At 42.8% G+C, this 10,555-nt stretch overlaps 1 protein-coding gene across 1 annotated transcript in view; it reads right to left on the reverse strand.

Annotated features, from left to right (window-relative positions):
* gpr142 (G protein-coupled receptor 142) overlaps positions 1-9,139 on the reverse strand; it is a 26,152-nt gene extending 17,013 nt beyond the window's left edge. Inside the window, exon 1 of the mRNA XM_043714944.1 lies at positions 9,068-9,139. The gene's annotated coding sequence lies outside the window, so the exon portion shown is untranslated. The remainder of the gene's footprint in view (positions 1-9,067) is intronic.
* Positions 9,140-10,555: the final 1,416 nt, after the last annotated feature.

Below are 10,555 nucleotides of genomic sequence, written 5' to 3' on the forward strand. Positions count from 1 at the left end.
GCCTTACTGAAGTCCATATAGATCACATCTACTGATCTGCCCTCATCAATCTTCTTTGTTACTTCTTCAAAAAACTCAATCAAGTTTGTGAGACATGATTTCCCACGCACAAACCCATGTTGACTATCCCGAATCAGTCCTTGCCCTTCCAAATACATGTACATCTTGTCCCTCAGGATTCCCTCCAACAACGTGCCCACCACCGACATCAGGCTCACCGGTCTATAGTTCCCTGGCTTGTCTTTACCGCCCTTCTTAAACAGTGGCACCACATTTGCCAACCTCCAGTCTTCTGGCACCTCACCTGTGACTATCAATGATACAAATATGATGCAAGAGGTCCAGCAATCACTTCTCTAGCTTCCCACAGAGTTCTCGGGTATACCTTAACATTGACTCTGGGCCAATGAATTCTCATGGCATCAGGTCAAACAAGGGCATGGAGACCTCCTACTGAATCCCACATACAACTCTCCCTTGACTGATGAACCCGTGCTTCCCTATGTTGAACAGCACTTGGATGAGGCACTGAAGGTAGCAAGAGCGCAGAATGCAGTCTGAGTGGGGGACTTAAATGTTCACAAACCAGAGTGGCTCAGCAGCACCACTACGGACTGAGTTGTTCAAATTTTAAAGGACGTAGGTGCTGGACTAGTCTGCGGCAAGTGGGCAAGTGGGCAACCAACAAAAAGGAAAAACCAATTTGTCTTTATGCTCACCAGTCTGCCCGTTGCAGATGTATCCATCCATTGCGGTATTGGTAAGAGTGATCACCACACAATTCACACTGGGGATAACCTCCATTATGTTGTATGGCACTATGCCAATGGCTCAGACCTTGAACAGATCTTGCAAGTCAAGGCTGGGCGTCCATGAGGCACTGTGAGCTATCAACAGCAGCAGAATTGTACTCCCAACACAATCTGCAACCTCATGACCCAATAAATATCCCCTGTACCATCAAGTCAGGGGATCAACTTTGGTTCAGGATTGAGTGCAGGGGGGTAGGCTAGGAGCAGAACCAGGTGTAGTGAAAATTGAGGTGTCAACCTGATGAAGGTACAATGCTGCACAACTTACAAGTCAAATAGACAGGGCTATTGCACAGCAAAAGAGAAGGTACAGATACCAGACTTCAGCCAATTTGATTCACTCCAAGTGATATGAAGAAATGGCTGAAGGCACTCAATTCCAGTCTGAAAAAGGCTATGGATGCTGACAACATTCGAGGGATAGTACTGAAGACTGGTGCTCCAGAATTTGCTGCTCCCCTGGCTAAGCTCTCCCAAGTACAGTTACAACACTGGCATCTCCCCGACAATGTGAGGAATTGCCTAGGTATGTCCTGAACACAAAAAACAGGACAAACTTAATCCAGCCAATTACCACTCCATCAATCTACTTTAGATCATCAGCAGAGAAGGAAGGTGTCATTAACCGTGCTACCAAGCAACTCCAGCTCAGAAATAACCTGCTCAGTGACACCCAGTTGGAGACCACCAAGGCCAGATTTTGGTCTCATTACAGCCTTGATCCAAACATGGAGAAAGGATCTGAATTGCATGAGAAGACATGAGGTGAGAGGGACCGCTCTCGACATCAAGACAGTGTTTATCAAAGTAATATATAGCATCAATGACCCTTAGCAAAACTGGAATGAATGGGAAGGAGGGGAAAAACTCTCTGATAGTTGGAGTCATACCTGACACATAGGAAGATGGTTGTGGTTGTTGGAGATCAGTCATCTCAGCTCCAGGACATCCCTGCAGAAGTCCTTCATGGTAGTGTCCTAGGCCTAACCACCTTCAGCTGTTTCATCAATGACCTTCCCTCTGTCATAAAGTAGGGATGTCTGCCGATGATTTACACAATGTTCAGCAGCATTCATGATTCTTCAGATACTGAAGCAGTCGATGTCCAAGTGCAGCAAGACATTAACAATATCTAAATTTGAGCTGGTAAATAATGAGTAATAATCATGTCATCTAAATGTACAAATTAGGATTTGGGTAGCACTCTGTCCACTTCTCTGGATGAGTGTTGCTCCAACAACTTTCACGAAGCTCAACACCATCTGGACAAAGCAGCTCAATTGATTGGCACATTCTCCATCACCTTCCACCTTACTCCCTTCACAGTCATACACAGTGGCAGCATGGGTACTTTCTACAAGATGCATTGAAGCAACTCACTAAGGTTCCTTTGACACCTCTACCACCTCAAAGGACAGGTTCAGCAGATACAGGGGTACAACACTAACTATATATTCCCTTCCAAGCCATCCATTCTGGCTTAGAACCACATAACAGCCCCTTCACAGTCGCTGAGTCAAAGTCTAGGAACTCCCTTTCTAACAGCTGTGTGGGTGCCCCTATACCCAAGGACTGCCAAGGACTGCAGCAGTTCCAGAAATCACCACAATGCCACCTTCTCTGGGCCAATTAGGAATGGACAATAAATGCTGGTCCAGCCAGCAGTGCACACATCCCATTTGCAAAGTAAAGAATGATGTATTCTGAATAAAATTAGATGTAAATAGATGTTGTTCATGCAAACTAAACCAAAATGTTTATTAAACCTTTCATTGTTCTCAGCCACCATCAGGCCTAATTCCAACTCTCTCAAGACCTTGTCACATTTACGTAGTTAGCTCAGTTGGCTGGATAGCTGGTTTACTATGCACAGTGATACCAAAAACATGGGTTCAATTATTGCACTGGCTGAGGTAACTATGAAGCTTTGCTTTTCTCAACCTCTCCCCTCACCTGAGGTGTGGTGACCCTCAGGTTAAAGCACAGCTATCTGTGTCTCTATAATGAGACAGCAGGACTATGGTAACATTACTTTTATACACAGTTAGAATCAGGTCCCATGGTTTTCCTATGAACGTTTCTCAACCCACAATTTATCACAAATACTGGTTACTCAGCTCAAGTATATACATTCACTAACGCCTTCCTACTTACCAAGCATCAATAGTTTTGGATCCACTGGAAAGAGCATGTTAATAAAACTCAACACCCTCTGCTCCCCTCAGTGCTCTATGTTGTCAATTTAGAAGATTATGATGCCAAATTGTAGGGGTGAGTGTTGTTACAGAAACAGGGGTCCCCATCAACAGCATGTAAAAGCAGCTCTCTGGTCAGGATGGAATATTGAGGGAATATGGTAAAAGTACTCATGAAGAAATAGAGCAAAATGAGATACAGGAGAGAGAAAAGGTTAACAATGAAGAGGAAAGGTAAGGAGATGGAGATGGGGAATGATGTCTTGGAGGGTGGGGTGAGTGCTGTTTCATTTCGTGAGATACTGATGCTTTACTTATGCTGCTGCACCTCATCTTCATAAGCGAGTGACAAAGACCAAGATTCTGTGAAGTGCATGATTTAGAAACTGGTCTTGCCTCACACATCTGTGATCAATTAACAATGGGAAAGCTCTCTTGATAAGCATTGGGCTGAAACTTAATACTTCCACAAAGTGTCATTTTTGTCAGTATCATGGAGAACTTCTCTCTGCAAGGTCTGGCAAGTTTTGTCTCACTAAGGTTCCAAACGCGCCTCATTAACAACCCAGCACATCCTATGGTGTCCCTCTTGACCAGTGCTAGCCCAGATCTACCATCCGCCATGGCTGTTATATCCGGGATAACCCAGATTGGACCTTCATTTTTCCTGACAGCCCCACCTCTAGTGAGCATGTCTGACATTGGGAAGCTCAAGTTCCCTTTGAGTTGTGATATGGAGGAGCCAGTGTTGGACTGGGGTGGACAAAGTTAAAAATCACACAACACGAGGTTATAGTCCAACAGGTTTATTTGTAAGCACTAGCTTTCAGAGCGCTGTTCCTTTGTCAGGTAGCAGTGATATGAAAGCTTGTACTTCCAAATAAACCAGTTGGACTATAACTTGGTGTTGTGTGATTTTTAACTTGGTCTACCTTTGAGCTGTCAGACCTGAATTGCAAACTTCCATCCTGATTTCAGGATTCTGATATTGTCCTCCCGCACAATTAAGATCCCCTACTCATTTTTTTCTGACAACTGGGAAGAGCACAAGATTTCACCTGCGATCTCCAATGCTAACATCAGCATTTTATTGCATTTCTTTTGGATTCCCTGTAGAATTTGAACTCACATCTCATGCATAGCTTAGGATTGTCCGACCCATAACAACTGTAATGATACCTGTAACAGGTTTACCTCATTATAAATAGGTTACTATTTTTGACCATTTTAACCCATTATCAAATTTGCACCAGTAAAACTGCAAAGGGTTTGGGTCCAAACTGATGGTGCATCACAAAGTAGTTAAACTAAATTCTTCCACAAACATTCGAAAGCTGACATAACGAAGAATACCAGTGAAGAATTCCTCTCCGGGCAGCAACGTTGAAACCTTGCTCTTGATAATCGTTTGCACGTGAGACATTTTCCTCGTGTAGTGTAAATAACTTCTTTATTTCATAACACAAAGTGCAGGACAAACTACTAGTGCCAATGGAGGCAGTCTGCAATCTGTGGACACTTCAAATTATAAACTTGGCTCCGCAAAAAGAACAGTGCGAGTTATTGCAATGCAGAAATGCCCAGAAGCAACTGTTCATGAACACTGAAACTATGTAAGTAGCCCATTTCAGTGTGGACTACGAAATGCTCTTGCTGTCTTTCAGCAGGAAGCTAACCTATTTCTATGGAAATGAGTTCCCTCGCCGGCTACAGGAATGGGACACATCAACAGATGTAGGTTAAAACGAGCAGAATATAATTGCACTGATGTGCCGTTTTTCCGAATCATTTGGCATGAACATTAGTCCACTCCCCCCCCCACCACCTGCACCATTTCCACTGGGAGAGAGGCATTCAGCAACATTCCCATCCCATCATCAATACTAATAATTCAGGATGTAGTAATGTAGAGACATGAAGAATAGGCCATTCAGCCCCTCTGCCCTGTTCTGCTATTTTATTAGAAACATACCCAGTTCCATTACACTGACCAATATCACTAGTGCCAAGATGGTAATTTAACCTGCTGATTTGAGTGAGCCACATGATGGATTTTCAGTATGGATCTCCCAATATTTGGAATATTTTCTTATGATTCAAATTTTACTAATTGAAAGCTCAAAATTTGTTTTACATTTTGTTTTGTTCATTCACATTTATTGGCTCACCAGGCAGTTAAGAGTCAATCACATTGCTCTGGGTCTGGAGTCCCATGTAGGGCAGGTAAAGATGGCAGTTTTCTTTCCTAAAGGATGTTAATGAACTACAAACTAGCTCACCTGATTCCTAATTTCAGATGTTCATTGAATTCAAGTTACACCATATGCTGTGGTAGGATTGTGGACACCATTCCTCAGAATATGATCTGGGTCTCCGGATTAACAGGCTAGTGATAATACCACTAGGCCATCTCCTCTCCTTACACAGCCTGAATCAAGAATTCATGCTCTTAACTTTTTCATTAACCAGATAGAGATCCTCCTGAAATCGATTGTGTCATGTGAAGTGAAGACATATTGCTGCAGCCCACAATAGTATGCTCACTTCAACAACATTTACATGGCACCTTTGATACACCAAAATTTACAGGAGCACTTTTCAGAAAAATTGCGACTCTGAACCGCGTAAAACATCAGGTCAAATTTTCACTCCCTGAGTCAGGAGGGCTGAGTTATGCAAATTCCCAACACAGGATGAGTGCCCTAAGTGATAGCGGCTGGAGGGTGTGGACAGGAGTTCAGCTCACCGACATGGGAATGAATTGAAGGCAGCCACCTGCACCATTCCCAATGGGAGAGAGGCATTCAGCATCATTCCCATCCCATCATTAATACTAATAATTCAGGATGTAGTAATCACATGAAGAATAAGCCATTCAGCCCCTCTGCCCTGTTCTGCTATTTTGTTAGAAACATACCCAGTTCCATTACGCTGACCAGTGCCGAGATGGTAATTTAACCTGCTGATCCTTAATCATAGACTCTGCAACCCAAACCCAAATGTTGGTGTAAGCTTCCATGGAGCAGCAGTGGAGGCCTGAACTCCTGCCCAGACCCTTCTCCCATCCCAGTGGATTTTATCCTGCCCATTTGTGTTGGTGTCATTCCCACTTCTTCAGCTTATGTTAGTGACATTGTGTCATCCCTCAAGCATCACATGCCAAGTAGAGGTGAGGTGGTTTGCTCCCCATTTTGACCCTCCACACACCCTCAGGTCCCATCCTGATTGGAAATCAAGACTCCTGAAACTCTCCAATACTAAGTTTCTTATGTTCATTTAGAATATTACTTGCTAATAGAACTGCTTGAAGAAACTTGTAGTTATTGCTTTTGGAAAGGACTAACAAGGCAAGGGAGTATAGGCTGAGAGGCCAGACACTGGGGACAGAGGGGCTTTGGTGTGTATATCCATAGATCCTTGAAGGGAGTAGGGTTGGTAGATATGGTGCTTAAGAAGGCATATATGATGTTTGCTTTTATTAGTCAAAGCATCGAATACAAGAGCAGGGAGGTTGTGGTGGAGCTGTATACGATCTGGATATAGATTTGCTTGATGAGCTGAGAGGTTCATTTTCAGACGTTTCATCACCATACTAGGTAATATCACCAGTGAGCCTCCAGATGAAGCACTGATGGCATGGCACACTTTCTATTTATGTGTTTATGTTTCCTTGGGTTGCTGATGTTATTTCATGTAGTGATGTCATTTCTTGTGGTGACATCATTTCCTGTTTTTTTTTCCCATGGAGTGGTAAATGGGATCCAAATCAACCCAAGGAAATCTAAACGCATAAATAGAAATCAGGCCATGCCACCAGCACTTCATCTGGGAGCTCACGATGATGTTACCCAGTATGGTGATGAAATGTCTGAAAACAAACCTTCCAGCTCAGCGAGCAAACCTACATTCAGAAACTCAACCTGAGCTACAAATCTTCTCAAAACTCGCTAGCTGTGCACAATGTTAGTTAGACCACATTTGACACACTGAGTACAATTCTGGTCACCTCACTCTAGGAAGAATATAATTGCACTGAAGGGCATGTAGAGGGGATTCACCAGGATGTTGCCTGGACTGGAGTAACTCACCTATGATAAGTGACTACATAGGCTAAGGTTTTCCTTACAACAGAGAAGGATGAGGGAAGATCTGATTGAAATGTATAAAGTTCTGAGGGACATGGAAAAGATAGATAGGGATTCTATGTCGAGTGGTCAGTAACGCGGAGGCACAGTTTTAAGGGAAGGAGTTGTACAGCAAGGAAACAGACCCTTCGGTCCAACCCGTCCTCACCAACCAGATATCCTAACCTAATCTAGTCCCATTTGCCAGCACTTGGCCTATATCCCTCTGAATCCTTCCTATTCATATACCTATCTAGATGCCTTTTAAATGTTGTAATTGTACCAGCCTCCACCATTTCCTTTGGAAACTCATTCCATACGTGCACCACCCTCTGCATGAAAAAGTTGCCCCTAAGATCACTTTTAAATCTTTTCCCTATCACCTTAAACCAATGTCCTCTAGTTTTGTCGTCCCTTACCCTGGGGAAAAGACCTTGGCTATTTGCCCTATCCATGCTCCTCATGATTTCAAATGCCTCTATAGGGTTATCCCTCAGTGTCTGATGCTCCAGGGAAAACAGCTCCAGCTTATCCAGCCTCTCTCTAAAGCTCAAAGCCTCCAACCCTGGCAACATCCTTGTGAATCTTTTCTGCACCACCTCAAGTTTACTGTAACATCAACCCTCCTGCTCCTCGGATGCTGCCTGACCTGCTGTGCTTTTCCATGTGCCACACTTTTTGACTCTGATCTCCAGCATCTGCAGTCCTCACTTTCTCCTTCCAGGTGATGCAAAGCGTATTTGAGGAAACACTTTTTCACCCAGAGGGTAGTGGGTATCTGGGATCCACTACCTAAAAGGGTAGTGGGGGTGGGAACCCTCAAGACATTTAAGAAGTATTTCTTTATAATTGTTAATAATTGACTATAGGGCAAATTCTGGAAAATGGGATTAGAATAGATAGATGCTTGATGCCTAGCATGAATACAATGGGCCAAAGGGCCTTTTTCCTGGCTGTAAAAAAAATCTATGACTCTGTGAGGTGAGTGAAATCTTCACTCAAATCAAACCAAGAAACCTTCATGTGGAAATGAGTATTACACAGGGAGGATAAAATTCCCTCTGTTTTCAGTGTCTTATTACTTTATGGAAAGACACAGTAATACATACAAACTGCTAAAGTGAGATACAAGAGTAGAGCTAACATGACACAACCTGATGGGAAGGGAAGTGTAAACATGTTATGATGAGAAAGAAATCCGGATCAATACTGCCCTGGTGAGTGGGAACTTGAAAAATAACAAAGTGCAAAGGAAATACAGACACAGTGTGTTAAAAGGGACAACAGGCTCAGTAGATTTTGAGAGAAATGCAGATATCATGTTGAGACGAAAAGTAGACATAGCAAAATAAGAGTAAATGGTAAACCTAACTAGCTGCGAAGGCAGAGTGCACACAACAGCTCTCAACTGTATTCTGTGCTTTGAAAAATAATTATTAAACTGCCTTCAGAGACCTGAAAATGAGATCATCTCACTTTGCCTGATGTTCAATTGCCACAAGTTATTTTGTTAAATTGCAATAAAATCTGCTGGAAATTGGTAAATTTACCTGTTGCTCTGGATGTGCACCATGTTTGTACACCAACTTCTCTCCACAAGCTAATCAGAACCAAGCCACTAATTTGAAATTCTGATTATAGCCTGTAGGTGAATTTCTAAGAAATGCACCATTTCACACTTAATAGCTGAAAAAAAGAGACTCAAAGAGACAGGTTTGATGTTTCTCATGCATACTTCTACATCATAACAGTGAAAATCCATATTTGAGAGGGCTATAACATTTCATAATTAACCAGAGTTGAAGACATGGTACACAGACCCACTATTTCCCAAGTGGTCTCCCTTTCTTCTTTCAACAGTGTCTGTAGAAAAGGCACGCTCTCAATAAAAGACAGAGGTAAAAGACGATCTTTTAAAGACGTGAAAGCCACCTACCTCTGCTGCTCGCCAGTGGTAATCTTTTGTTAAGTTTCTGTGGCTCATAGTTTTTCTCGTTAACTAACAGCTTCGCTCCAGCAATCTTTTCAAGAAGCAGTGCATCTCAGCTTTAACGTCTGAGATGGAAGGGAAAGTTGAAAGCTCCGTGGGTTTTGAAAGGTTTCCGTTGTGGGGCAATCAATTGCTGCTGCAATTGTAGCTGGCAGCTGAGGTATGGATGGTTGGGTGCTGTACAAAATTAGTGTGGGAGACACTGAGCTAAATCAGCACAGCAACTCTCTCTCTCTCTCTCTCTGCTGTCTTCGTCACTAGCCTGTAATGATGATAAGCGAAAGGAGGGTGCAAAGATGCAGGCAATTAAACGTTAAAAAGGTGAGAGTCCACACAGTACCATAAATGAGGCTGAATGCAATTTGCAGCATGAATACATGCTGTCACCAAGGGACAGGTCAATCAAGCAGAGGGTTCATGTTAGTTTAGCCCCTGAGCATGGATCAGCAAATGTGAAACAAACTGAAATTTCATAAATCAGAAAAGGCTGTCATCATTGGCCATTAAGGGACAATTAAAACTTGACACTGTATGCCACAAAATAAAACAAATTTAAAAAAGTGAGAGTCTATTTCCCATATTTAAAGTGTCTGTAAATTTGCAATTTAAATTATGTATAATTTGATAGTGCTTTCATCCACATGGCATTATTGATATTTAAATTGAGTTTTGTGATTTATAATTGTTTTTACACACTTATGGAGTCGTGCTTTACAGAACTGAGAAAAATTGTTTTGCTTCTTAGTGGCAAGTGTCATTTACAGTCATAGAGTTATCAGCACAGAAGAAGTCTTCAGTCCATCACACGCCACAAATCCATTCCATTATTTTGATCTGTTCTTTTCATTCTTTTGATCTGTGCTTTTTATTCTTTTCCATCTTCAAGTATTGTCTAATTTGCTCTCATGATAGAATCCCGACAGTATGGAAACAGGCCATTTGGCCCAGCAAGTCAACATCAAACCTCCAAAGAGTAACCCACCCAGACCCATTCCCCATTACTCTGCATTTACCCCTAACTAATGCATCTAACCTAGACATCCCTGGACACTATAGGCCGTTGACCATGGCCAATCCATCTGACCTGCACACCTTTGGACTGTGGGAGGAAACCCACACAGACACAGGAAGAATGTGCAAACTCCACGCAGACAGTCATCTGAGGCTGGAATCGAACTCGGATCCTTGGCACTGCGAGGTAGCCGGGCTAACAACTCAGCCACTGTGCCACAGATTATATAGCCTCTGAGTGGGACAGGATACTGAGTTGGTTGATCAGCTTTGATCATAGTGAATGGCAGAGCAGGCCTCCACCAGGAAGATAGGAAAACACCCGGGTGGCCAGTGACAAGCACTGCCCTTCACATCAAAGGACAGTGCTGTGTGATCAAAACAGTGAAATACTCCTTTTTTTTTTCTTTTCTTTTTTCTTTT

Source organism: Chiloscyllium plagiosum, chromosome 24, assembly GCF_004010195.1.
Source record: "Chiloscyllium plagiosum isolate BGI_BamShark_2017 chromosome 24, ASM401019v2, whole genome shotgun sequence".
NCBI lineage: Eukaryota > Metazoa > Chordata > Chondrichthyes > Orectolobiformes > Hemiscylliidae > Chiloscyllium > Chiloscyllium plagiosum.